Source organism: Macaca mulatta, chromosome 15 (assembly GCF_049350105.2).
Source record: "Macaca mulatta isolate MMU2019108-1 chromosome 15, T2T-MMU8v2.0, whole genome shotgun sequence".
Classification (NCBI taxonomy): Eukaryota; Metazoa; Chordata; class Mammalia; order Primates; family Cercopithecidae; genus Macaca; species Macaca mulatta.
In genome coordinates this window covers 85,722,177-85,745,893 of record NC_133420.1, presented here as the reverse complement: position 1 = coordinate 85,745,893, position 23,717 = coordinate 85,722,177, and the positions used below count along the sequence as shown (strand labels likewise).

The 23,717-nt window shown below is 38.5% G+C and overlaps 1 long non-coding RNA gene across 1 annotated transcript in view; it reads right to left on the bottom strand.

Moving 5' to 3' along the window:
* Window positions 1–23,099, bottom strand: part of LOC144334816 (uncharacterized) — a 29,105-nt gene extending 6,006 nt beyond the window's left edge. The window contains exons 1-2 of the long non-coding RNA XR_013405056.1: window positions 22,971–23,099; window positions 2,132–2,262 (exon numbers count right to left, since the gene is read on the bottom strand). This is a non-coding gene — a long non-coding RNA (uncharacterized LOC144334816). The remainder of the gene's footprint in view (window positions 1–2,131; window positions 2,263–22,970) is intronic.
* Between the last annotated feature and the right edge of the window lie 618 nt (window positions 23,100–23,717).

Genomic DNA, 23,717 nt, shown 5'->3' with positions numbered 1-23,717 from the left:
CCTTTTGATTTCCTCAGGTAAAATAAAATATCCCAAAACTCATATTTGCTTTTGAATGAAATTATTTTGCATTCACAATATTTGGAGAAGCAACCTCAGAAATATGGTTTGTGATCTAACACTCTTTCTTTGATTTTTACCCAATAGGAGTCACTGGGCCTCTTCAACTATTCTTCCATTTATTTCCTTTGTGTCCAACTCCTATTTTTTTCTACTGCCAACAGTCACAGCAGCTTGTTAAGAGAAAAATTACATCATATATTTACTCCTAAAAATATTGGCAGTGAATATAGGAACCATGTGGGAGGTGGGGATGGGATATGGGCCTAGTCATATAAATATAGTAAATGAAAAATAAAAAAACCCAAAACCCTATTTTCTGGGAGTAAGCTTTAGGTTTTTGATTACCATTTAAACTGTTAAATTTTACCTAATTTACTAAAGTAAAAATAAATAAAAAGGATTATTACAGAAGTTGAATAACAACTACAAGTATAAAACACACATCAATTACTGTAGATTTTTTTTAGGTGATTATGGTTAAGTAACTACAGTTCAATAACAACAACTTGGAAATATGTTAACATTTGCTCTTCAAATTGAGAAGATAAATACTTTACACTACAGGAATGAACCATCTGAGCTGCTCAAATCTCATATCGCCTTTGAGTTCCAGTAAGATTCCCGCATCTTGCTGCCATCTGAAAAATTTCTTTTTGGAAACATAAGAAATGTGGAGTCAGGAATGGAAATATTAGGTGGTGCAATAAGGAATGAGAGTTTTCTGTAAGTTCATGTCAAAGATGTCATTCAAATGCCCACTGCATAATATGGCTTTTATTGTACTCAACATGCTGCTTTGCCTCTGGTAAGTGCTTAATACACATTGAGGGAATGAGCAGGGACAGAATGAATGCTTTGTAGACACCATAGGTAAAGTGATATCTTTGGAAAGAATATTTGCTCTGGAACCTGAATGTCCATCAAAGGTGCACTTGTTGACTAATGTTGAGGATACCAGTGTCAGCACCTACTGGGTATGATGAAACTGAGTCAGAGAAGCTAAGCAATATGCACAAGCTTATAGTCCTTATTACATAAATATAGGGCAGAACCCTTTGCCTTGCTGCCTTCTGTTCTCATAAGCCAACATTTTTAACAAAATGATTCTCTTGGGTTTGGTGTTTAAAAATATTTTACTAGATTTTCATCATTAGAGTCAGTCATGGGTTCCTGGTTGCTGAGCTAGAAGATAATCAGAATGACAGGCATGTGGTGTCTATGAAGCATTCATTCAACACAGGTTGAAGATCTCCAATTCTATTGGTTACTATCTAAATGAATATGGGAAAATAATTTAAACTTTGATCCTCAGAGTCCTCATATGTAGCGTGAGAAAAATAATATATTTGGAGAATTGCTATAAAGTTTAGAAACAATGTGTATATAGTGACTGGTCAGAGTAGAGTCATAAGTAATAATAACTATCATTTATTTGCTGTTTATAAGTAACATAAAAGTCTAGGAACTATGAAGCTGTGGGACTTTAAAAACACAACAACAAACAAACCTCTCCTTATGGTATCCTCAACACAAATGTAAATGAGCAAATTCAACAGTTGTGACATAAGAGAGGTAAAATTAGGAAAATATCTCCAAATAAACATTTTAAAAATGAATGCTTTACTTCTCTTTGAAGTTTGTGTCGAGTAATGTTGATTTCCACAGTATTTCAATTTTTAGTATAAATAGCAATGCTTTGATCTTGGTAGGAGGCATCCTCTGTGAGTTCTTGTACAATATGCAGGTGAATACCAATCTAAATATTTCACATTTCATCTACCTTCTCATGAAGCTTTACTAGATCAAACACTGTAGGAAAGCTCATTTTTTGAAAACTCTGATCCAGCCAAATTAAAAACTCTGATCCAGCCAAATTCTCTGGAGGCAAAAGAATGCTTTAGTTTGTCAGTACAACATCTAAGGTGGAAGTAAGGTGGAGTAGAAAAATAATTACCTTCTTTCAGGAGGGCTTCAGTTACAGCCTCCTTTTTTTCTGTCACTATTAGATAAACTCTATGCAAGATTGTTCTCCAAGGTTTCTCTCTGTTCTTACCCTTTGGCTTCTTACCCTTCGGTCTTGCATTGACTCTGCTTTGCTCTCTGTTCTCCTGGTCATCCTCAGACCCAGAGCTACAGGTAGGGTAGGCTGCTTCTCGGTCTTTCTCTTCTCTCTAGCAGAGTCAGGGCCCAAATTGGGACCTTTGTGACAGAAAACAAAAACCATCTTAGAAAGGTAGGGAATCAGCAGGATTGGGAGAAATTGAATAAAAGAAGAAGAGTTACATGACCAATGCAGTCTGTGCATTGGGGTGGGTGCACCAAGGAAACAAGCATTTATTTGCTGCCATACCCTTCTCCTCCAACACCCATCAAATGCAGCTCCAGATGTCTTTAATTTCTGTAATTATTTCTGTAATTGTTTATTGTGGTCAGGTCAAATTGTTTATAGCATACTTTCTTTGGCCACCAGCATCAGTTAAATAATATTACTAATAGTCAATTTTCTCACTATGTGCCTGAATATATGCTAAATACATTAATTACTGAAGTTACTCCTCTCACTGACTGTTCAAAGTGGGTATTATTATCAATATCTTACAGAAAAGAGGAGCATAAGCCCATATTTCAATCCAGATAGCTTGACAATAGAGTCTGAGCTCTATGTCATTCTACTGTATTCCTCTTTAGCTATGTCCCAACCAGTTTGTATTAAAAAGAATGAGGTCCCAGGTGTGGTGGCTCATGCCTTATTCCCAGCACTTTGGGATGCTGAAGCAGGCGGATCACGAGGTCAGGAGTTTGAGACCAGCCTGGCCAGCATGGTGAAACCCCATCTCTACTAAGAATACAAAAATTAGCTGGGAATGGTGGTGCGGACATGTAGTTCCAGCTACTTGAGAAGCTGAGGCAGGAGAATTGCTTGAACCTGGGAGGCGGAGGTTGCAGTGAGCCAAGATCATACCACTGCACTCCAGCCTAGGTGACAGAGTGAGACTCTGTGTCAAAAAAAAAAGGAATGAGGTATAGTGACTAATGAGATGCACACATCATGCATGATAAGATCTGACTTGTACTTGGTGCCTGCCCTCAGCAAAATTTCCTTTGCACAAAAATTGGGACACAGGAACACAATCAGACCTTCCTGGCTAATCTTCCTGCTTCTACTCTCACTACTCCATTCTAGCTCATTCTGAATATGGCCACTGATTGATCATGTTACATCTTGTTTTAAAAACTCCTTGGTGGGGATGGCATTGAATCTATAAATTACCTTGGGCAGTATGGCCATTTTCATGATATTGATTCTTCCTATCCATGAGCATGGTATGTTCTTCCATTTGTTTGTGTCCTCTTTGATTTCACTGAGCAGTGGTTTGTAGTTCTCCTTGAAGAGGTCCTTTACATCCCTTGTAAGTTGGATTCCTAGGTATTTTATTCTCTTTGAAGCAATTGTGAATGAAAGTTCATTCCTGATTTGGCTCTCTGTTTGTCTGTTACTGGTGTATAAGAATGCTTGTGATTTTTGCACATTAATTTTGTATCCTGAGACTTTGCTGAAGTTGCTTATCAGCTTAAGGAGATTTTGGGCTGAGACAATGGGGTTTTCTAAATATACAATCATGTCATCTGCAAACAGGGACAATTTGACTTCTTCTTTTCCTAACTGAATACCCTTGATTTCTTTCTCTTGCCTGATTGCCCTAGCCAGAACTTCCAACACTATGTTGAATAGGAGTGGTGAGAGAGGGCATCCCTGTCTTGTGCCAGTTTTCAAAGGGAATTTTTCCAAGCTACCAATGAGTTTCTTCACAGAATTGGAAAAAACTGCCTTAAAGTTCATATGGAACCAAAAAAGAGCCCGCATCTCCAAGACAATCCTAAGTCAAAAGAACAAAGCTGGAGGCATCACGCTACCTGACTTCAAACTATACTACAAGGCTACAGTAACCAAAACAGCATGGTACTGGTACCAAAACAGAGATATAGACCAATGGAACAGAACAGAGTCCTCAGAAATAATACCACACATCTACAGCCATCTGATCTTTGACAAACCTGAGAGAAACAAGAAATGGGGAAAGGATTCCCTATTTAATAAATGGTGCTGGGAAAATTGGCTAGCCATAAGTAGAAAGCTGAAACTGGATCCTTTCCTTACTCCTTATATGAAAATTAATTCAAGATGGATTAGAGACTTAAATGTTAGACCTAATACCATAAAAATCCTAGAGGAAAACCTAGGTAGTACCATTCAGGACATAGGCATGGGCAAAGACTTCATGTCTAAAACACCAAAAGCAACGGCAGCAAAAGCCAAAATTGACAAATGGGATCTCATTAAACTAAAGAGCTTCTGCACAGCAAAAGAAACTACCATCAGAGTGAACAGGAAACCTACAGAATGGGAGAAAATTTTTGCAATCTACTCATCTGACAAAGGGCTAATATCCAGAACCTACAAAGAACTCAAACAAATTTACAAGAAAAAAACAAACAACCCCATCAAAAAGTGGGCAAAGGATATGAACAGACATTTCTCAAAAGAAGACATTCATACAGCCAACAGACACATGAAAAAATGCTCATCATCACTGGCCATCAGAGAAATGCAAATCAAAACCACAATGAGATACCATCTCACACCAGTTAGAATGGCGATCATTAAAAAGTCGGGAAACAACAGGTGCTGGAGAGGATGTGGAGAAATAGGAACACTTTTACAGTGTTGGTGGGATTGTAAACTAGTTCAACCATTATGGAAAACAGTATGGCGACTCCTCAAGGATCTAGAACTAGATGTACCATATGACCCAGCCATCCCATTACTGGGTATATACCCAAAGGGTTATAAATTATGCTGCTATAAAGACACATGCACACGTATGTTTATTGCAGCACTATTCACAATAGCAAAGACTTGGAATCAACCCAAATGTCCATCAGTGACAGATTGGATTAAGAAAATGTGGCACATATACACCATGGAATACTATGCAGCCATCAAAAAGGATGAGTTTGTGTCCTTTGTAGGGACATGGATGCAGCTGGAAACCATCATTCTTAGCAAACTATCACAAGAACAGAAAACCAAACACCGCATGTTCTCACTTATAGGTGGGAACTGAACAATGAGATCACTTGGAGTCGGGAAGGGGAACATCACACACCGGGGCCTATCATGGGGAGGGGGGAGGGGGGAGGGATTGCATTGGGAGTTATACCTGATGTAAATGACGAGTTGATGGGTGCAGCACACCAACATGGCACAAGTATACATATGTAACAAACCTGCACGTTATGCACATGTACCCTACAACTTAAAGTATAATAAAAAAAAAAAAAAAAAAAAAACTCCTTAGAAAAAAATGCAAAACAAAATCAAAATCAAAAACCTTCTCCATCATTAAATTCTTCTGTAAGGTCCCTTTGCATTGGAATTGTTTTGATTGTCTTGAGTGTATTTAAGGTCTACATTGTAAATGAGTGCTTGTCAACTTAAAGTCAGGTAAGCCAATGACATGTTTCCTCACATACATTGAGTGCAGAAAGAGCACCGTGCTCCATATAGTATAGTTGCCAATTCTGGGAAGTTAAAGATAAAACTGAATATTTTATTTTATATAAAAATCAGAAAAGTCAATGACCAGTATGTTGAATTTCCTTGTTTATTTCAGCTGATTATCAGAGCTGATGGTGTCACTCAGATTCAATTTATTGAATATTGGCTTGTGTAAATCTACAATCTACATGCAATATTAACTGAATCTGAGTATCTTTTACAATTGTTTCAGACGTATACACATTATTTCCCCAAGACAATATTACAGATAGTGAATTTTTATAAACTAGCATGGAAACATTTTATTTTTGCATCATATTTTAAGTATTTATGGCACAATAGATGTATATTATTAATATTTTATGAATTAAGCCATAGGTAAGTTTATTAAGTTCTTGATGCCTGATGTAGGAGCACTTGAGAGACGACCTTTTCTTCATTCCTAATAAACTAAAAACAGTATTATTTTTGGTCTAATTGGCATAGATCAAGGTAAATTATATGACATATATTACCAATTAAGTGTATACTATGAGCATCGTTATTTAAACATAAACTTTTTAAAGCAATCACTAAAATACTTTTTCTTCTTCAACTTTTCCCTTCTCCTGCAAACCTGTACCGGTTTAGCTTCAAAGTTTACTACTGTCATTTAGGATTATTGGTAATCAGTTTCCATCTATCTTGCCAGTGCCTTTCTCTGGCACTCCCGTCTGTAAATCCTGCCCTCCACCCAAACTGGATACTTCATTTTTCTCCAGGATGGTCTTTGTATTCCCTTCTCTGTATGTATCTGTTGATGTTTTGCCCTTTTCTCTCACCCAAATGGATCCTTTCTTTTCTTCAGGATTCCATTCAAATTCCATTTTCTCCCCTGAACTGATCAAAACTTTATTTCCTTCCATTTAATATAGACAAAATCAAATACATCCACAGTTCAGCTTAGACTTATTGTTTATATAATTTACCAAATACTTAAATTTATGTTGTCTCACAGAAGACAGCGAGGAGTAAGCCAAAAAGTCAAATAACAGAAAGGGAGTTCCTCCGTACCCCTCCATAGTCCCTGAGGACATTAATAACCAACCTCTCTCATACTCTTTGCTGAGCCAAGACACCATGCAGACTTCTCAAGGTGGCATTCCACTACCAATCAGAGTGGGTGCAGATGATGGAGCAGTCAAATCAGAATCTGGAAGCATCTGTTTTGCTTCTGGCTGCATCTCTCAAGAGCTGTGTGAATGGAAGCTTCTATTTCTTTATTTGAAATGGTATAATGCATATGAAAGCATATGAAACATTTTTTGAACTTAGATATTATAAATAGGCCAGGTAATATGGTCTCAAACTATTATTTCAGTCTTGTATTGAGATAGAGCCAGTGGTGTGCCCATTTAACAACCAGGTGTCCAGGAAAAAATAGCTCTGATTTGTAGCATTTGCTGACTTCCTTGGTGCAAATACCACACGGCAGATTTTAAAATACCAAAGAGACATCATTGAATACAGACTTGGAATTCACAGCAATACACTGTTATGCAGTGTTTTCATTGTACAGATACAGTAGATGTCAATTCCTCAAGAGCATAAATAATAGTAGAGGGTAGTAAAATAATTGAGAAGTGATGATGTTTGAGTATTGCCTTTTGTTTTAGATCTACATTTAATTTAATATTTAGTATTTAACAATGGCTGTTTTTAGCAACTGGCCTGCAAAATTTCTGACAATTTAACAATTGGCTTTCACGAGTGGGCATGAGTCAGCTCTAGCACACTCTGGTAGCATCCACATTTTCTTCTCCAAATGTATTAGCGCAAGGCGAGGCACAGTAGCTCATGCCTGTAATCCCAGCACTTTGGAAGGGCAAGGCAGGTGGATGACCTGAGGTCAGGAGTTCGACACCAGCCTGGTCAACATGGTGAAACCCTGTCTCTACTAAAAGTACAAAACAAAAAACAAAAAACAAAAAAACAAAAAAACAAAGTTAGCTGGGCATGGTGGCGGCTGAGGCAGTAGAATCGCTTGAACCCGGGAATCAGAGGTTGCAGTGAGCTGATTTGCACCATTGCACTCCAGTCTGGGCAACAAGAGCAAAACTCTGTCTCAAAAAAAAAAAAATGTATTAGTGCAAGAGCAGTGTTTGACTGAGTATTATACTCCAGTGTTTACACATAAGAACTTAATTTCTATTTTTTAAATGAATTGCAGTGTACTTAAAAAAAAAAGACTGATTCCTCGACATATTTAAAATATGTATTTATTCAAAAACTTTGTTTAGTGTGCACAATTTGCCAGCTACTCTGTTAAGCTAAGATAGGAGGAAAAACATCATATGGGTTAATATTTAATCATCAAATATTCAAAAGCAACTGCTCAAAAAAGTCTGATCAATTATTTGTGAGTTCCTTATAGGTCCTCTGCCCATGCTTGCAACTAATAAAGGCAATAGCCAGGAAGCTCTGTTTTACCTTCACTCTTTCACTTTGTTCAACTTCACCAAAGGTGACGAAACAGCAAGTACTGGTTTACAGTTACGTTTCCATTTTCCTCAACTCCTTACTTTTCTGATTTCCTCCATTTTCTGATTCCCTTACACCATTGCTCAGCACAGGGGACCTTAGCCCAAGCAGCCCCCTCCATGGCAAACTCTCAGATATACTACTAGGCCTGGAGTGGGAAACTGTCCATGGCCGGGAGATCTGCTTACCTACCATGCCAATGCCCACAAACTCCCTCAGAAGCAGGTCCTGCTATTATTCACACTCTATGAGTGACGAAACTGAGGTTCCAAGAGATTACTTATCTTGCTCAGAATCATTTCACTAGTATGGATTACAGCTGGCAAAACTCTTATTTTTCCCCGTCATAAGACTTTGATTTTTCCTCCTTCATATAACAGAAGAATGTCTTGCTCCAAGTTTGTTTTTTTATTTTTTTATTTTTTTTATTATACTTTAAGTTCTAGGGTACATGTGTATAACGTGCAGGTTTGTTACATATGTATACTTGTGCCATGTTGGTGTGCTGCACCCATCAACTCGCCAGCACCCATCAACTCGTCATTTACATCAGGTATAACTCCCAATGCAATCCCTCCCCTCTCCCCCCTCCCCGTGATAGGCCCCGGTGTGTGATGTTCCCCTTCCCGAGTCCAAGTGATCTCATTGTTCAGTTCCCACCTATAAGTGAGAACATGCGGTGTTTGGTTTTCTGTTCTTGTGATAGTTTGCTGAGAATGATGGTTTCCAGTTGCATCCATGTCCCTACAAAGGACACAAACTCATCCTTTTTTATGGCTGCATAGTATTCTGTGGTATATATGTGCCATATTTTCTAATCCAGTCTGTCACTGACGGACATTTGGGTTGATCCCAAGTCTTTGCTATTGTGAATAGTGCCGCAATAAACATACGTGTGCATGTGTCTTTATAGCAGCATGATTTATAATCCTTTGTGTATATACCCAGTAATGGGATGGCTGGGTCATATGGTACTTCTAGTTCTAGATCCTTGAGGAGTCGCCATACTGTTTTCCATAATGGTTGAACTAGTTTACAATCCCACCAACACTGTAAAAGTGTTCCTATTTCTCCACATCCTCTCCAGCACCTGTTGTTTCCTGACTTTTTAATGATTGCCATTCTAACTGGTGTGAGATGGTATCTCATTGTGGTTTGGATTTTCATTTCTCTGATGGCCAGTGATGATGAGCATTTTTTCATGTGTCTGTTGGCTGTATGAATGTCCTCTTTTGAGAAATGTCTGTTCATATCCTTTGCCCACTTTTTGATGGGGTTGTTTGTTTTTTTCTTGTAAATTTGTTTGAGTTCTTTGTAGGTTCTGGATATTAGCCCTTTGTCAGATGAGTAGACTGCAAAAATTTTCTCCCATTCTGTAGGTTTCCTGTTCACTCTGATGGTAGTTTCTTTTGCTGTGCAGAAGCTCTTTAGTTTAATGAGATCCCATTTGTCAATTTTGGCTTTTGTTGCCATTGCTTTTGGTGTTTTAGACATGAAGTCCTTGCCCATGCCTATGTCCTGAATGTATGGCAGTCTAGAGAACCTTTCCAAAGTGAAGGAGAAGAGGTCGACAGTATATTATATTTAAACCTGATTTTCAAATAAAATTGCCTTAACAGTTTGTATTTGACTTTCTCCTCATTTAAACATAATAGAAGGCTGAATAGTGATGTTTTGATGTTTGAAGGCAAGTAACCACAGGATTTGAAATTCTCCTAAAGAGGTGGGTTACAACCTGCAATTGGGCATGTAAACTATGAACCAAGTGGAAAGTCAACTCTAACGAGATTTTCTCCTCCTTCTCCTTCTTCTTTTACTTTTAATTTTTATGTAAACACTTATATTACTGAGGTATACCATAATTATTGTTTACTTCATGGTGCAGGAATACCACACATGCAGCACAAAGTGTAAGACAAATGTTACTCCTGGGATTTCAAGCTCAGGTTAAAAAATAAGACAACAGTCTCATTATTATAGTGGGGAAGGGACAGATGCTGCTGACAGTTATGACTCCAGAAAGCCAGATTCATTTTTCAGGAGACTGCTAAAGCTAAACACAAGATATTTAAGAACAAAAGATGCAGAAAAGGAAGATTTTTTAAGGAATCTATCATTTGGAAATATGGGACTGGTGGAACCATAGCCACTGTGATATGAACTCAACTGAAATAAAGCAAAGGAAAGTTCAATAAACAAAGCAATCAAACCCAAATCATATTATGTTGGCTCAGATTTGCATTCTGATAGCACTAGAAGAATTTTCAACTTCTGGAGGGATATATCCCCCCAAAACCTGTAAGAGAACAAAAATAATGTGACAAGGAAATTTTCAGAAAAAAAGAGAACAGAAAGTGCAGCTAAAATATCAGTTGGGATATGATTCTCTGACCAGAGATTTTTATGAGAAGGAGGGCAAAAACCAATAGAAATGACTAAGTTCACCCTTTACTGGGTTTTTATGTAATGTGGCTATTTACACAGTAGGCCAATACACAGGTGCCAAGAGAATGTGGACCAAGAAAGTGACAATGGAGTAGAGAGCTAGGTCCCAACTCATCCATGCCAAAAGCCTACTGAAGGTCTTCCGCTTTCTGGGTAAGACATTCTGCTGCTAGGCACAAAAGGGCTTGTATAAGCCACAGTCACAGAAGACACCAAGCCTCCATTTAAGGGAGCAACTATGGTTCTGTTTTGCCTACTCTGTATGCTAAGGAGGATGAGGTTTTGTGTTATGGAGCCAAGAAAAGGAAAAGTCAAAATGATTAAAAACACGGAAGCGATTTTACGTTTCAAATAGAATTCAATGCTGGAGAAAAAAGTCAAGCATCATCAGATATGTCTAATTAATAACAGGTCAATTCCCTTTCTCCATACGTTCTTCCCTTCTGTGAGACAAAAATGATCTGTTAATTTTATTCCAGAACAGAGAGAACCTCTGTGACTTTCGTAGACATTTCTATGCATTTAAAAGGATAAAGTAAATAATTTTCTGTGATTTTTCATTCTGGATAAATGTACAGTCGTTTAGTTAGGCCAGTCTAGGTAATAATAACAATAAAATATAGGGACGTACAAAGTGTTCTAGCATTTAATTCTCATTACTACCCTACAGTGGAGAAAATATTGCTATTATAATTTACAATAAGGAAACGGAGGCTCCCAGAGTTCAATTTACTTGCTCAGAGTCACATGGTAGTAAGTAGTGACTATGGTTAGGATCCCAGACCTTTTGTGTCCTCGTCCAGCTAGATCACATGTCTTTCTTAGACCAGTGACAAAACTCATTGAAATTACACAGGAGGGTTCATTCTTGGCCTTTTGGTGTTTTGCTAATATATTTTGGTACCATGGGCTGAATTAATTTAACAGAGTTGTCTATTTTTTTCAAACATTATTAAAAAATGGACCTGAAGGAGGATTAGGAAAGCCTTTTCCTTACAAGGTCTGAATCACAAATGTTACATTTGAGAGATTACAGAATTATCTCCTTACGATAATAAATAATTTGCATGTTGAAAATTATAATGTGCATAATCCTCATTTGTGGTAAATTAAACCTGAAGAAAAATTATACAGTAAGGATTGAGAATCATTTGAAAGTCAAAGGGGATGGTTCAATGAGGAGAAAAAATGCAATATGTAGTCACCACTAAAAGCATATATCCAAAGAATGTTTATACCAGTAAAGTGGCAATGGGAAAAAACTACATATATAGCATGATCCCAATTTTGTTTAAATAAATACCTGATAGCTCTGTGTATGTATGTGTGTGTATATGTAAGTTGTGTGTGTGTGTGAGAATATACAATTGGAAGGAAATATTGGAACCCACAATATCTTAATAGTGTGTGCTTTTGCTCTATGATGGGACATAGTTGATTTATGAATGATTTTGGGAGCTATGCTGGCATGTAGTTATGCTGTGGAGTGAACAACTGACTTTGACTCTGAAGTCCATCACTTGTTGTGTTCCCTTAGGTACCCTTTGCCTTCACTGTTTCATATGAAATGGGACTAATATTAGGAGCTACCTCATGGACTGCTGCCAAAATTAAAGAGGGTAAATATTAAAATCTATTAAACAGTATGGTCATTGCACACAGTAATTCTTCAAATATGGCAGCTGTTAACTGAATTTTCTTTTATACTTTTCTGCACTTTTCACATTTTCTAAAAACTTTGTTTTTGTTTTATAATCAGAAAATAGAAATAAATCCACAAAAGTATTTAAAAGTGAGAGAATTAATTTAGCTAAATTTTTAACCAGTGAGTTGGTAGGAGGAAGTGTGGTAAGACAAACTTTTTTGGTTTGCCACATTTTAGTCTTTTTAATTTAACTTAATTTAATTTTTATTTATTTATTTAATTTTTTGGAGACAGGGTCTCACTCTGTCAATCATACTGCAGTGCAGTGGTATAATCTTGGCTTACTGCAGCCTCGACCTCCTGGGCTCAAGCTATCCTCCCACCTCAGCCTCCTGAGTAGCCAACACGCCTGGCTAATTGTTGTATTTTTTGTGGAGACCAGGGTTTACCACATTCCCCAGACTAGTCTGGAACTCCTGAGCACAAGGGATCCTCCTGACCTGGTCTCCCAAAATGTTGGAATTACAGGCATGAGCCACCATGCCAAGCCTTAGTCTATTTTAATTTTAACAATAATTTGGTAAGATAAAGAATGCTCCCTGTCTGCTTTTATAAATGAGGCTTGGATCCTGGACCAGGCTATCATTGGTTGTTAAGGGTTAAGAAATGAAATTCCAATTGGGTCTTGCTGTTTCCAAATCTAAACATGCATCAGTGGTCTCCACTTTTCTTACCTACCCCTCCTCAAAGGCATGATCCCTATTCCCTGTGTCCCTACCTTTCTAGGCAGTTGAGTGAGAAAAATAAATCTCTGAAATCACTAGCAAAAGAATGAAACAGCAAAAAGCATGATGGGAATTCAGAAAAATGGTCAGAGTATCCTGGGGTAGTCAGAACAGGGAGGAAGCAGAAATTGTGTTGGGCCCTGAGGGATCAATATTACTAACACAGGTTTAAGGGATATGTCCGTAAAGGCATGTGACTAAAAGGCCAATAAAGTGGCAACACTTCATACCCTTCATCTAGGGTTTTCTTTTTTTTTTAATGTATGGGGAAAAAAAAATGAAATGTTCTCCAGGTTTGCCACTACGCTTTCTTTCTTGTGCTGCCACACTTCCAGCGATGTTTGTTATGGCATTAAAATATTTCGCAGACATTTTTGCCACTTCCATCCAGTGACAGAATTTTAAAGGAGGTATATAGTGGAGTAAATATGCAAATAGAGAACTAAGGAATATCTGAGTTCTAGGAACTCGCACCCCCACAAAGATACACAGCCTCTCACAGTATACAAAGACTTGCACAGAAATCCCAATAGGATTCTCTTCACAAAGTAAATCACTGTATGAAATCACATGTTGGAGTGCACAGTTCAGAGTTACTGTCATCACATGTGTAGCTCTTTGCAGCTGAGAGATTGTTTTAATTATAAAAAGGAGTTCAATTCAGGAGAACCAAGAGAAACGAGGATGCCATTGGATAATAGGCCTGGATTTTAATAGGCACCCACTGATTTTGAGGCCTTGATTTCCTGCTCGCTGATCTTAAGAACATGTGAACCTACTGGAGACATTTTTGAAGGAAAAGCGGTTTGGAGTAACTTCTAGAAGATGTCTAACATCCCTGTGATACTAAGATTTTATAGTAATTACTACCGTTTTCCAAATACCTATTATGCGCTGGATTTCCATGTACTTATTTAACAGATAATTATCAGGTATCTAATCTTTGCTAGGCATTGCGGATACAATGCTGAACAGAATGGACACGCTTTGCCCTTAGGTGTCTCATAGTCTGGTAGAGAAATGCTTAATCAAATAAATGGTCAATCAAATACAATTAAATCTGTGCCACAGTGCAGGAGAAGTATATGGTGGTGATATGGGAGCAGGGCAAGGAAGTGCTGGGTAGGGCAAGGGCTGGTCCCTGGGTAGGGCTCCACCCCGGGGCCTGTGCCCACAGACCTAAGTAAGGACAGGCATTTCTGTTTTCCTGCCCAAATGTTGCATTTCCCAAGATCACCCTGGCCTGTTAACGCCCCCATCCTGTGCTTATAAAAACCTGGAGACCCTAGCGGGCATGCACACAAGCGGCCGGACGTTGAGAGGAACACATCGGTTGAAGAAGATTCAAGCAGTTGGGCGTTGAGAGGAATGCGCTGGCATAAGAGCATGCCAGCAGAAGTCAGCAGGGAGAACAACGTGGAGTTTGGCCGGGGCGGTCGGAGGAGAGCCTGGCTGCTGAGCAGCCCGACTCCAGGGGAAAACCAACTTCCCACTCCATCTCCCTTCTGAGTCCCCCATCTGCTGAGAGCTACTTCCACTTAATAAAACCTTGCACTCACTCTCCAAGCCCACTTGTTATCCGATGCTTCCAGTACACCAAGGCAAGAACCCTGGGATACAGAAAGCCCTCTGTCCTTGTGATAAGGCAGGAGTCTAATTACGCTGATAAACACAAGCCAACTGTGGACAGCTGAACTGAAAGAGGACTTGGTAACACACTCCCACTGGGGCCTCAGGAGCTGTAAACATTCACTCCTAGACACTGCCGTGGGCTCAGCCCCACAACCTGCCCGTCTGCCTGCTTCCCTTAGGGGTTTTAGCAGTGGGGTGCTGAAGAAGTGAGCCACACCCCCATCGCCTGCCCTGAGATGGGGACAAGGGAACTGCTTCTGTTTCTGTAGTTGAAGAGCACACAGAAGGGATCTACTTAGCAAGATCAAGGAAGGTTCCACAAGGAAGTGCGGACGGAGCTAAGATATGATGAAGGAACGGGAATTAAATACTTAACAGAGTGTGAGGGAAGGAGGCAAGCATGAGGGTCAGGCTTCCAAAAAGGTCAGTCTGATTACATCAGACAGAGCAAGAATCAGGGTTAAAGCAGAAGAGACTGCAAGGAAGGAAGGAGCCAGATCATGCAGATCTTTTACAAAAATCCGTGGTCACAAATTTTCACCCAGCTCTGTGAATTAGACTATATTCTCACTTTGTAGAATAGCAAGATGAAGCTCAGAACTGAGGAACTGGCCTGTGGTCACAGAGCCAGTAGGTGCTGGAGGTGGGGTTGGAATAAAATCTATCTGCACACTTCAGCGCCTGGATTTTGAACTGATTGAATCTTCCAGGGTTTCACAATCTGACATGGATGCATTGTCCGGCAGATGTTCCCCATGGGTGACCCATTAGGGACAACTTTATTCCCTGGGCTAACTCATTGCTCTCCTGTAAACAGTGTACCAAAGGGAGGATATCCTGCTGTGCGCTGCCAGGTAAAAATTATGTCTGCTTCAAAGTTGAAACCTTATTTTTTTTTCTTTTTTTCTTTTTTTTAAGACAGAATCTCACTCTGTCACCCAGGCTGGAGTGCAGCGGCACCATCTTGGTTCACTACAACCTCTGCCTCCCAGGTTCAAGGCTCTCATGCCTCAGCCTCCCAAGCAGCTAGAACTACAGATGCGTGCCACCTTGCCTGGCTAATATTTTTTGTATTTTTAGTAGAGACAGGATTTTGCCATGTTGGCCAGGCTGGTTATGAACTCCTGGCCTCAAGTGATCAAGGAGTTTACTTTTGGGAGGCCCACCTCGGCCTCCCAAAGTGCTGGGATTACAAGCACGAGCCACCGCACTCGGTCTTGAATCCTTATTTCAAACAGTGTCTACTTTTCAGTTTTCTGATCAAAGTCATCAGTATTCAGAGCTCCCCTGGATTACTATGGTGCATGTTTTTCCCCAGGAAATAAAATAATCAGTTACATTGTTTCATTTGCATAAGACTTTCTCTTGTTTATTGAGCAGAAATAGCAACATTAGATGTTTATTATGTACCAGGCATTCTGCTAAAGCATGTTATATATATTATCTCAAGGCAACCTTAATTAACCACACAATGAGGTAGAGGTGTCCCATTATTCCCTTTTCACAAATGGGGAAATTGAGCATCACTGAGTTTAAATGGTTTGCCTTAGGTCACTCATTGTATAAATGACAGAGGTAAGGTTTGAATCCAGAAGACCTGTCTGACTCCAAAGCTAAAGTTTTAACATAATGTATGAAAAATTCAACTTTAAAAAGATAATTCGTGTTTTTAGAGAATTAGTGAAATAAGAAAATTCCTAAAAAGATTGCATGCCAGGATATACTGTAATTCAACAATAATTACATTGTTAAACAAGGAAGAACTCATCATAAAAAGATTCTCCTTGGCTATGATACCAATTATGGATGCTTTAAGAAATCAGTAATCTCCTAAATTAAGATACAAAGTTTAAGATGCAGGAATAGTTTTTAAACAAAAGTGATTTGCTTTTCAAAGATGAAGGATACATATATTTTGAGGCAGTGTATGGGGGGCTGGGGTGGGGAGGAAGAAAGGGAAAGAGAGGAGTGAAATATTCTATCTAGGTAATGTTTAACAAAATGACAAGTTTGTTTTCAAAGTTTATATGGTAAGAGGGTATGGTGAAGAAAGACCTCATCGTTAAGGCAGAGAACATCCATAGAGCAAGATCTTGTCTCTGTAGGGTTATATTTCTTCCTTTCTAAAAAAGAAAGGTTTTCCTTCACAGTGCATTTACATCAAAATTCTAAAACCTCTCACAAGAGCCTATCATATCAACCTTGTCAAGTCTCACTTGTTGAAATGAGTGGGATTTGAAAACTTCTGAGTGTGCTATTACATTTTCCATTTATGTTCAGGGAATATGGCTGTGTGAAAAGGAGGCCAAGAGTTGTGGGGGTGGTGGATTTGAGGGAGAGACAGCTCTAAATGAGTGAAACCAAAGAGACTGATTGTTTCAGGTGGTGGAGGGTAGTCTCCATGAAGGACTGGGCAAGGACTTTGAGAAGAAAATGCATTTTGCTTTTTACATTTCTTAACATTTATTGCCCTCACTAAACTACATGTTACCTCAGTTATCAGAGTTTAAATACAAGAATCCAATGTTTCTTTGCTTCAAAACTTGTAAACAATTTACAACTGATCTATTTATTCTCGATGAAATAACAATAGATACTTCTTTTTATTTTCTTCTTGTCTTTTTTAGAGCTCATCAAGAGACAAGGAAGCATCATGTAGAAATTTGATACTTCTATTGAGATTTCTCAGCTTCTGGAAAACAAATTTGTTATTTGTGTCAGGTTAGAGAAAATGCAACCCTAAACCTAACCTTCATTATATTTTAACCCTAACCCAAATTCTATGTAACAGAGGGTACTAGGCAAGGGAATGACCAGATATTTTTGAGTGAGGGCAGAAGTTGTTTACTGATGTTAGAAAATTCACATAACTTGGCCAGGCGAGGTGGCTCACGCCTGTAATCCCAGCACTTAGGGAGGCTGAGGCTGGCGGATCACCTGAAGCCCAGAGTTCGAGAAAATTCATGTAACTGTCAACTTTTAAAATTCTTAGTATTTGTGTTGCTATCATTATAAGTGAATATCTTTCAGGTTTACCGAGAAGCTTAGCCATTTTTTAAACAAAATTTAATTTGGTGAAGATGCTTTTTAAGTAAGTAAACAACAAATTTCTGATTGATAGAGATCAAATGTTTTCCCCTAGCAACCAGTAGAGGGAGCTGTTGGCATTTGATTTGGCATTATAACTCGACCTGGAAGTTCCCTTAATTAATTCAATGTTTGAAATCAAACCACAGTTTAAATGTAATGATATTAATATGCAAGAATAGATGTGTAAACGTGGAGATTTTCCATTCCCATTAAACTTACTACACAACCACAGATTTCTGGTTCTTCTGTGGGCCCTTTTTAGAGAGCTTATGTTATAGAAATGTTGGCTGCTGTGAATTAAAGCTGCTCAGAATTGAGTTCATGTACCTAGGCAATGATTCAACATTTCTAAGACTGATTGCAAGTCGAGAAAGAAAGCAGCTTCTTTCTCCAGCTCATAAAAAAAGAAAGCAAGAAAAGATGTTTGACCTAGAATGATACTTGAAGTTTTCAAAAGAAAAAAATGTATATATTAGGTTGATAATAAGTTTGAGTATCTCTAATCCAGGAGGAAGAATCCTCTGCAGTTAAGGTTCTGGGTATATTTGATGCCGTCCTTGTGGTGAAATATAGCATATTGATTTTTCTTATATTCCCTTCACCCCAAGTTCATTTCCACAGTTATAGTTTAAAAAGCAGTTATTCACAGCCTAGTGTTTAAAAGATACTTCTCCTTTTTGTAATAGATTTAAACTAAAATGGATTATAAGTGACAGGTCCAAGCACTTCACCAAGTATTATCTTTATCTCAATAAACCTTAATATGTAATGTACACACAAAGTTGTAACTATCTCCAGATAACCTAGCAGAGAGCTAGGGAAAGGATTACTCTGATAATAGTACTTCTCAACCGGCCTCAGAATTCAGTTGTAAACTCTCTAGGTAAGAGAAAGGTCGAAGAGAGAGTTGGAAATAATCATTCTGATTCACTTAAATTTTTCCCCTCGCTAATGTAAACATAAAAATAAACTATTGCATATTTAAATCTATGATATTACAGACATGAAATCTTACCAAACTTGAAATAGAAAATTACTTGAAAAGATAAAGAAGAAAGCAGTGTTCTGTTTTGATACAGATTAACAAATGAACATTAAGCACTCTACCCAATCGTTACCAATAGATTTAAGAAGATTACTCCTTAAGGCTACACTGAAAGCATACTAGAGATAATAGGGTTAATTGTGTTCTGAGTACATAAAGAAGTGCCACTTTCTGGGGACAGTATGCCACATTGCAATTTGCACATTAAATGCTAAACCAAAATCACTTCCCCTGTTCACAAAACATGTGGAGCTTCTTGGAAAGGAAAAAAAGGTGTTTTTTAACTGAGTGGGGACAGTGTTCTGTGCTATTTCCAGGAAGTGTGTATTTTCTCAAATTACTTATGCTTTTTAATGTGTTGGACCTGGTCTGTGTTTTGTGTTGATTTCTGGGCCTTCCAATCAAAATTAATTTTGCTATTCTTTCTGAGAGAACTTTTTAGAATGAAAAATGAACCACTCATACAGAGTTGAAAGACAAGGACCAAAAGTGCTGTATTATACTTCTTGAATGGTTTAAATCTAGCTGGAACAAAAACCCCCAGCACTATTAAAAATATAATTTTAGGTGAAATTTCGTTCCATGTGAAGCATTAATTTTAATAGAGACTTATATATAAGCTCTCGTTTGAATAATAATGTAAAATTAAATTTAAATTGTAAATAACGTCCAGATACTAGTTGTTTCCTGGCTCAAATTCTTTAGCACATATGGTGCTAGCATAAGCTTGTGCCTGTCTGCCTACTCTGGGTAATTTTGCATGCAAATAGTTTTAGTGCCTATGTTGAGGTGCTAAAACGTGTTTAGTACACTTGAAAATATTTGCATTGCAAAAGGAGAGCGAATCTCCTGAGGAAAATCAAATTGATATTTTGTATTAAGAGACCACTTTGGACACTGCGTGGTATTCTTCTAGGGAGAATTCTGTTTACAGTGCAACTAGCATTTTTAATTGACCTTTAGAAAAGAAGGTCTGGCTTCAGCTTTGCCAGGTTTATAAACCGTTGGACCATCTTCTGGCAGCATTCACCACATTAATCAGTAGGAGAGAGAAAGAGAAGGAAAGAATCTCCTTGCCTTGGCTGGACTGTAGTGTGTCATGCCTCAATTTGGTGGATTGGTAGGATAAATATGGTAATTATAATTAAAAGTTTCAGCTGGAATGTGCCTAACTAATTAGCTAACTAACTAACCAACTAACTAAGGAAAGGCTTTAGTACAGTGGAGCGGCAGTGGGTGCTGGGTGTGAGGCCCCACACACTCTTCCATTTGCCTCATTCCCATCTGCTGCATTTGTGGGAACCATTTCGTTAAGAGTCTGAACTGAATCCAAATAAAATGCATTTCTGGTGCAAGCCCGATGACTGGTGCCATTCTACACTGCATTATGTCAAATTAGAGTTGGTTTGGAAAAGAGGTTACAGGGATCCTACGTAAATGTCGCTTGCATAGTACATCGATCAAATAAGAGTTGTGCACAAATTTGCCATCTAAATTCCTATAAACAAATCAAGCACCCCCTTCCTTGATTTTGCTCCTATTCACTATGAGTGATTAGAAAATTAGCGCTCCTAATAATAAATAAAATTCAAGAGGCAAGCTAGTAAGAGGTTTGTGGAACTTTTCTTGTAACAGTTATTTCAGTGTTTTTAGATAATTTTATTACATGAACCAGTTCAGATGTAGTATATCCCTATAAAATGAAAGTGAGTTCAATGTCCATAAGAGAAACAGATGATACTAGGTCTACAAGAGGAATTGAAATCATGACACCCCTCTGTCTGCAACTCCCTCCTCTGTCGAGAAATGATGCCAGATGGAATCCTAATAACTCCCATTGTTAAAGCAGCTCTATCGCTTCCAGCCCAAGCACCATGCAGGAGTTACCTACTATAGATGCTTCTATTGGCTAAAATCTGCTGCAGGATCCAGATTTTTTCCTGCATATTTTACTCCTTCGTGCTTAATATTTTATTCTTTCATCCCTGCCACTTCTCACAGTGTGCAAGGTGCAGTATTTCGTGTCAATGAATAGCCAGAGACAGGTAGCAGGCAAGAGCCAAAAGGAACTCATTATGAATACAAACCAGTAAGGAGGAGCTGACTTACTGTGTTACTGAAACTTTGCTTGCAATCTAGTTCCTTTAAAACAATCATAAAAAAAAAAAAAAAAAGAAAAAAAGCTTCTGTTGTCTGTGGGATCCTAGCACATCAATCAATCCATTAAGTAAGTAAATAAAGCAATAACTAAACAATAAATCATTTTGAATTTCACGCATGCACAAATCTTTTGATACATAAATGACAAGGTTTAGGTTCGGAGGCTACCACCTCTGTTCCAGTAGTTTAGCATACAAGATAAAGAGTTGTTTTTAAACTGTGATGCACTGCTCATTCTGGTCCCCACATCATGGGGCTTCTTTCACCCCTTTGGTGGTGGTGTGTGTATGATGCACGGCCTGGGAGTTGTTTGCATGTGTGTGTGGTGTGTAGGGGGGGCCATGCTGTTAGGGGGAAGCCTACCACACATTTCTGCCATCGCAGACGGTGGGCAAACAGCTGTCTCCACAGCTGAGACCACTGGAGCTGCTTGCGCTGCTCCAGTAACTCGAGAGCACACGGCTGGTCCCTGGATGGCACAGAGCACTGTGCCTGCAGCAAAGCGCCTGAGCTTTCCTGGGGCTGAGCGGGCGGGGTCTTTGCCACCAGACACAATAAGCATGTGAAATGGGGTTCATGAATTATTCATCCTTAGTGTCCTATGAAACAAAGAAATGATATGTTTGCTGGTAGATAACTGTGTTGTGGCATTTGTAAATCTTTCTGAATTTGGAGTTGATCATGTTTCTTGTGTTGGTGGGGAAATATGTGTGTGTGTGTGTGTGTGTGTGTGTGTGTGTGTGTGTTTTCCCTAAAACAAAAATTTGGGATTTCAACACAATAATCTTAGAGCAAAGGTCTTCCATGAAATATTGAATGGATTGTACTATTTTGGCTCATGATTTACAAATTTTAAAAATCTCATTCAGTGAAAAAGGATGTTAAAATGGTTTCACTGCAATAAACTACAGCAGGATACCAAGTTCTCAAGGAGATTATTTTTTTTCCTTAGTAGGCATCCAGCTCACTTTTGCTAATGCAAGTTTCATTACTGTGAAATAGAGAACAGTGGTGCCTCCAGCATGATACTACGGCATCGAGAGAAACGATTCTTCACTTTCACTAAAATATTAGTAAAAATGATACTTTGGCGAATTGAGCCCTAAATTGTTTTAGTGACAGTTAAATACCCACTAATTTAACATCAGTTAAACTGGCAATAAAGTGACCCCCAACTGAGTTAAGCCACCATCCTATTCCTGCACATTAGCTCCAGACCTGATGCCAGTGATCTATAAAGCCACTGGGTCGAGTTTATACATTTGCATAACACATATTTCTGGAGCGTGGTATAAAGTAGGTAGCTACTCAAACTTATCATAATTGATATTTATAATTAGCATCTGCACATTCCTTTCATTTATTCTTTAATATCTCAAAGAAAAAAAAGAAAATGATTTAATAGTTCTTCATTATCTTTGAAACACAACCTGGTGAAACAAATCATGGTAATGTTCACTGTCACCTCTTCACTAATTATCTCAGGTCTGTCTTCCAGTAGTCACTCACGCTTTCTCCATCACACTTTTTTTTTGCAGTATCGCCTCGCAGTCCCCCTACCTTTCAGGTTGCCCGTGAAGCATTGTGTATCCATAAACCTCCCACAATCTGATATATTTGGCAGAGAAAATCAGGGAGAAGGCACATTGACTGTGCTGAAAAAAAAAAAAAAAAAAGCAAAAACAAAATATGGATCTGCCAATTATATGCTGGAATGAAAATACAATTCCTTCTTGCTTTCAGGTGAGGGAGTTGGCAGTTGGGGTGTGAATTGGTAGGTAGTAGGATTTTCAGTAAAAAGAAGTGCAGCGAATGCTATATGATGGGTGTTGTTTGGATTTTTTGTTGTTATTTGTTTCCTTAAGCTCCAATAATGTACCAGACAGTAGACCCAAGAGATATATATATACACACACACAAGATACACACACACACACAGGTAATGATTACCTTTCTTTACCTTGGACATGTGGGATTAATTAAGATTGTAAATAAAGTTATAATAGGACATAAATTGCTTCTTACCTTTTGGAAAGAAAATAGATGTCCAGTGGAGATAAATGGTAACAATGTCCTGGAACCAATGAGATAATCATTGGGCATAGAGGTGACAGCCTTAAGAGGAACAAAACAGAGACAGAGCCCTAAAGGACTTAGGCAGAGGTTAATGGAAATTTTCCTGATTTCCCATTCACTGCTTGCATCACTTCTACTTCCTCCTTGTGTATTTTGTTTTAGTGTGAGACAGCAGAAGTTGCTAATAATATTTCCTCCCCTCAGCCTGGATGCTTTTTCAGCTTCAGCTGGTCATTGAAAGAGCCCATATTGCTATAATTTTCTGGAATATTATCACTTGGTCTTCCAACATTTTGTTTTTAGTATATAGGAAAAAATCCTTTATGGGAATAACAGGCAAATTCATGTCTCTAATTATGTATATTATTCCATTTATATATCTGAGAACTAGGGTTGGGCGTGGTGGCTCACACTTGCAAACTCAGCACTTTGGGAGGCTGAGGTGGGTGGATCACTTGGGTCGTAGTTTGAGACCAGCCTGGGCAATATGGTGAAACCCTGTCTTCTACTAAAAATATAAAAATCAGCTGGGTGCGGTGGCGGGCGCCTATAATACCAGCTACTTGGGAAGCTGAGACATGAGAATCGCTTGAACCCGGAAGGCAGAGGTTACAGTGAGCTGAGATCATGGCACTGCATTCCAGTCTGGGAGACAGAGCGAGACTCCATCTCAAAATAAATAAATAAAATAACTAT